Genomic DNA, 6,205 nt, shown 5'->3' on the forward strand with positions numbered 1-6,205 from the left:
ACTCATCAAGGTCCACATAGTATTCCTCATTCAGAATTCCCCACAACAACTGTGCTCTCTCAACTGTGACCTCGTGTGCATGTGAAGAAGGCAAAATATTAGCACATATAAATGCATTCCATGCACGGGCATACCTGTTCATGGCGATCGCCGGAAAGTGACGATACTCATTATTGGCTGGACTGCGGTTCCAAACTGTGCCCGGTCGACATAGAGTCGCACAAATCAATTCCAAGTCAAAGTCCTCAGCAGTCTTTTCATTCCATTTCTCCTCCTCGGGCTTCCTCTCTCGCTGTCCAATCACACGGCGAATCGCCGCAGGATGATAATCAACCGTCAGCCCACGAACTACAGAAAACCCATTCTTTTCAGCCTTCGCATTCGCATAGAACTCGCGAACAACACTCATCGGTACTGCTTCAGGTGACTCACAAAAAGCTATCCACCCCTTCTCTGCAATCATGGGCAACAACTCACCATCCCTCCCTGATGGTAAAAACCCCCTCTCTTTCAGAATCGGCTTCCCCAACAGCCTAGTGTACTCCTCCTCCGCAGCTCTGTCAGTTAACCGAGGCCTTGCAGCAGTACCCCTTGATGAATCAGCAGTAGGAACTGTGCTGCTGCTGTCAATAGTGCGTGCTCTCTTGGGTGCCATGGATTTGTGAATAAAAGTGTGTAAGAACTGATTTTTGATGTTTATGAGAGGGTTTAAGTGTAGGAAGTTGTGGGAGATATGTAGGATAGGTGTATGTATATATAGGGTGTGGAGTAGGTTAAATTAGATTAGGAGTGGGGTTGAGGGATAAAATCATAGGGTAATGGGAAAAGAATTCGTGGGTTTATGGGCTGTAATGGGTTTTTGTGTTTTTGTTTTTTTTTTTTTTTTTTCTGAACTAATAAAAATTTTCTGGAACTCGACCCCTGCGCGGCCGCTCAGTATTTCTGCGCGGGCGCGCAGCAAGCTGCGCGGCCGCTCAGCATAGCTGCGCAGGCGCGCAGAGGGTCTCTGGAATTTTTTTTTTCCAGCCCCTGTTTTCTGATTTTTTTGTGTTTTTGGATAGGTTATTAACTTCTAAGGGTTCCTGTAACAACAATTCATGGGTTGCCTCCCATGCAGCGCTTCTTTTTCGTCATTAGCTTGACGTTCCGTACCTTTCTCAAGTAGTCAACAAAATGGCACTAACCACCTCTCGGTTTGCCATGTCCCCATAGTAGTATTTCAACCGCTGACCGTTAACCTTGAATGCTTGGTCCGAATCATTCTCAAAAATTTCCACTGCTCCATGTGGAAACACAGTTTTGACAATAAAAGGTCCAGACCACCTTGATTTCAACTTCCCAGGAAAAAGTCGGAGCCGAGAGTTAAATAACAGAACTTGTTGCCCTGGCACAAATAACTTAGGATGTAGCTTCCTATCGTGCCACCTCTTCACCTTTTCCTTATACATTTTGTTATTCTCGTACGCTTGAAGTCGAAATTCATCAAGTTCATTAAGCTGAAGCATTCTTTTCTTACCAGCTGCATCTAAATCCAGGTTCAATTTCTTCAATGCCCAGTAGGCCTTATGCTCAAGCTCCGCCGGTAGATGACATCCCTTACCGTACACCAACTGAAACGGTGACATCCCAAGTGGAGTTTTGTATGCTGTTCTGTAAGCCCAAACAGCTTCATCGAGCTTTAAAGACCAATCCTTCCTTGACGGACAAACAACCTTCTCTAGAATGCGCTTTATCTCTCTGTTAGACACTTCCGCTTGACCATTTGTTTGCGGATGATAGGCAGTAGCTACTCGATGATTCACATTATAACGCTGCATCATAGAAGTGAACTTACGGTTGCAAAAATGTGATCCTTCATCACTTATGATTACCCGAGGTGTTCCAAACCTTGTGAAAATTTGCTTATGAAGAAAATTTAGCACTGCCTTTGCATCATTTGTCGGTAAAGCTTTAACTTCGACCCATTTTGAGACATAATCGACTGCCAGCAAGATGTACTGATTATTGCAAGATGAGATAAAAGGCCCCATGAAATTGATTCCCCATACATCAACGACCTCGACTTCAAGCATCACATTTAATGGCATCTCATCCTTCCTTGACAAATTTCCCACTCTTTGGCAACGATCACACCTTAAAACAAACTGATGAGCATCCTTGAACAAAGTAGGCCAGAAAAAACCTGCTTGCAGAATACGAGCTGCCGTCTTCTCACCTCCATAGTATCCACCATAAACCGTGGAATGGCAGTCTCGTAATATCCCCTCCGTCTCACAGAACGGGATACATCTCCTGATGATCTGGTCAGCTCCCTGTCTAAACAAATATGGTTCATCCCACATATACCACTTCACCTCATGCAGAAACTTCTTCTTTTGCGCGGATGTCAAATTAGGAGGCATTATATTGCTGACAAGATAGTTTACAATATCTGCAAACCATGGTTCTTCCTCCTGAATTGCAAACAACTGCTCATCCGGAAAAGATTCATTGATTAACGTCCTATCTTGTGAAGTAGAATCGGGATTCTCCAACCTAGAGAGATGGTCAGCTACTTGATTCTCAGTACCTTTTCTATCTTTGATCTCTAACTCAAATTCTTGAAGTAAAAGCACCCAACAAATGAGTCTCGGCTTCGAATCCTTCTTAGAAACCAGATAGCGAATAGCTGCATGATCAGTGAATACTGTCACTTTCGTACCAAGCAGATAAGATCAAAATTTCTCAAAGCCAAAGAATATAGCCAAAAGCTCCTTCTCAGTAGTGGTGTAGTTCAATTGGGCCCCATTTAAAGTCTTACTCGCATAGTAGACCACATGGAAGAGATTTTTCTTGCGCTATCCCAGAACTGCACCTACCGCATAATCACTCGCATCACACATCATCTCAAACGGTTCTGTCCAATCTGGTGCTGTAATAACTGGTGCCGTGATCAAACTCTCCTTGAGAGTCTCGAATGCTGCCAAACATTCATCATCAAATTTGAAAGGCACATCTTTCTCAAGTAAATTGCACAACGGCTTAGATATCTTTGAAAAGTCCTTGATGAATCGCCGATAAAAACCCGCATGACCGAGAAAACTACGGATTCCTTTCACCGAATTAGGTGGGGGAAGATTTTCAATGACTCCCACCTTGGCCTTGTCCACCTCCAGACCTTTGCTAGAGACCTTATGCCCAAGGATAATGCCTTCACGCACCATAAAATGACATTTCTCCCAATTAAGCACCAAATTAGTTTCCACGCATCTTTTGAGTACGGCGCGCAGATTATTTAAACATTCATCATATGAGTGTCCAAAGACGGAGAAATCATCCATGAACACTTCGACGTTATTTCCAATCATGTCAGAGAATATAGCCATCATACATCTCTGAAAGGTGGCCGGGGCGCCACATAACCCAAACGAAACTCTAAGAAAAGCAAATATACCAAATGGACAAGTGAAGGTAGTCTTTTCCTGATCCTCTGGTGCAATACAAATCTGATTATACCCGGAATAACCATCCAGAAGACAAAAATACTCATGTCCCGCCAATCTGTCAAGCATTTGATCAATAAATGGAAGAGGAAAGTGATCCTTTCTTGTGGCTTTGTTCAATTTCCTATAATCCATGCATACTCTCCATCCTGTAACTGTTCGAGTAGGGATGAGCTCATTCTTTTCATTTGCGACCACCGTGATACCTCCTTTCTTAGGTACACATTACACGGGGCTCACCCACGAGCTGTCAGAAATAGGATAAATGATGCCTGCATCTAGCCATTTCAGGATTTCTTTCTTCACCACCTCCTTCATGATCAGGTTCAGTCTTCGCTGCTGTTCCACAGTTGGCTTACTTCCTTCCTCTAGCAGAATTTTATGCATACAATATGAAGGACTTATCCCCTTGATGTCTGCTATGGTCCATCCTATAGCCGATTTGAATTCTCTCAAAATCCTTAAGAGCTTGTCTTCCTCACTACCTGAAAGGTCAGCTGAAATAATAACAGGTAACGTAGATGAATCACCTAAAAAAGCATACCTCAAGTGTTCAGGTAATGGTTTGAGCTCTAAGGTAGGCGCTTCCTATATTGATGGTTTGAGCTTCCCTTCAGCGTTCTTGAGGTCAGAAGTACCAAGAGATTCAAATGGTATATCCAGCTTTTGCTTCCAGGGAGAAGCGTTCAGATATTGTAATTGCTCGTTGCTATCTTCATCATCACTGTCAAATTCCCCCACTAAGGCCTTTTCCAATGCATCAGACATTAGCATGTGATCGAGTTCTGAAGTAACCGCAGAATCAATCACATCCACTTTTAAGCACTCCTCATCTTCTGTAGGGAATTTCATTGCCTTGAATACGTTGAAGGTCACATCCTGATCTTGGACCCGCATAGTAAGTTCCCCTTTTTGCACATCTATCAAGGTACGGCCAGTAGCCAAGAAAGGCCTCCCCAAGATTATGGGAATCTTCTTATCTTCCTCAAAATCCAGGATAACAAAATCTGCAGGAAAGAAGAGCTTATCCACCTTGACGAGTACATCCTCAACTATGCCCCTTTGGTAAGTAATGGAACGGTCCGCCAATTGTAGCGACATGTATATGGGTTTTGGATCAGGCAGATCCAGCTTTTTAAAGATCGACAACGGCATCAGATTAATGCTTGCTCCCAAATCACAAAGGCACTTGTCAAAAGTTAGATTGCCAATGGTGCAAGGAATGGTGAAGCTTCCTGGATCTTTCAGTTTTGGTGGTAACTTTTGTTGCAGAACCGCACTGCATTCTTCCGTGAGAGCAACGATTTCAAGGTCATCCAGTTTCACCTTCCTTGAAAGAATAGTCTTCATAAACTTCGCATAACTAGGCATTTGTTCCAGAGCCTCAGCGAAAGGTATATTGATGTGAAGTTTCTTGAACACCTCCAGAAACTTCCCGAACTGTCTATCCAGCTTTTGTTGCTGCAATCTCTTAGGAAAAGGTGGTGGAGGATAGAGCTGTTTCTCCCCTGTATTAGCCTCAGGCAGAGTGTGTTCAACAGTAGTCTTCCTTGGTTTCGCCGCTTTCTCCTTTTGCTTAAATTCTTCATCTCTAACTTCAGCTTCGACTTCTTTTGCCTTTTCAGCATCAGCTACTTTTCCAGACCTTAAGGTAATAGCCTTGACTTGCTCTTTAGCTTCCTTCCTGCCTGGTACTTCCGTGTCACTGGGAAGAGTGCCAGGTTGACGATTGAGCACTGCATTGGCTAATTGACCGATTTGATTTTCCAAGGTCTTGATAGAAACCGCCTGACTCTTGCACAACAGCTTAAGTTCCTCAAAATCAGCACTAGTAGGTGCAGCTGTACTTCCCTGTTGAGGATATGATTGCCTTGTAGCATACTGCTGTGGTTGCTGAAATCCAGGTGGGTTAAACTGTTTACTTACTCCTTGCTGATATGTTGGCTGAATAGCATTTTGATTATTCCCCCAGCTGAAATTTAGATGATTTCTGTTGTTAGGATGATAGGTCGCTGGCACAGGCTGCTGTTGTCGCTGATAATTATTCACATACTGAACAGATTCGTTGACAAGAGAACACTGATCCGTAGCATGAGAACCTGCACAAAGCTCACAAACCATAGCTATTTGATTAACTCCATACGTAGCCAAAGAATCAACCTTCATTGATAGCGCTTGGAGCTGGGCTGCAATAGCGGTGGCTGCATCAACTTCCAGAATACCTGCTACCTTGCCTGACGTCATCCTCTGAGTTGGGTTTTGATGCTCATTTGCAGCCATCGTCTCGATAAGATTATACGCCTCAGTATAGCTTTTAGCCCATAAGGCGCCTCCAGTTGCTGCATCGAGCATGGGCCGAGATTGGGCCCCCAAACCATTATAAAAACCAGTGATTACCATCCAATCCGGCATTCCATGATGTGGACATTTTCTCAACATTTCCTTGTAGCGTTCCCAAGCCTCGCACATAGATTCTGTAGGTTGTTGCGCAAACTGAGTAAGAGCACTCCTCATAGCAGCAGTCTTTGCCATTGGATAAAACTTCACCAGAAACTTTTACGCAAGATCTTGCCACGTAGTGATGGACCCAGCTGGTTCAGAATGTAACCAGTCTTTAGCCTTATCCCTCAGTGAGAATGGGAAAAGCCTCAACTTGATAGCCTCATCAGTCACGCCATTATACTTAAAAGTGCTGCAGATCTCGACAAAATTCCTTATGTGCA

At 43.7% G+C, this 6,205-nt stretch overlaps 1 non-coding gene across 1 annotated transcript; it reads left to right on the plus strand.

Moving 5' to 3' along the window:
• Nucleotides 1–5,892: 5,892 nt before the first annotated feature.
• LOC141698961 (small nucleolar RNA R71) lies at nt 5,893–5,999 on the plus strand. The gene has a single exon (XR_012565455.1). It is a non-coding gene; the product is annotated as a small nucleolar RNA R71 (small nucleolar RNA).
• The last annotated feature ends 206 nt before the right edge of the window (nt 6,000–6,205 follow it).

The sequence above is a fragment of the Apium graveolens genome, chromosome 11 (genome assembly GCF_009905375.1).
Source record: "Apium graveolens cultivar Ventura chromosome 11, ASM990537v1, whole genome shotgun sequence".
NCBI lineage: Eukaryota > Viridiplantae > Streptophyta > Magnoliopsida > Apiales > Apiaceae > Apium > Apium graveolens.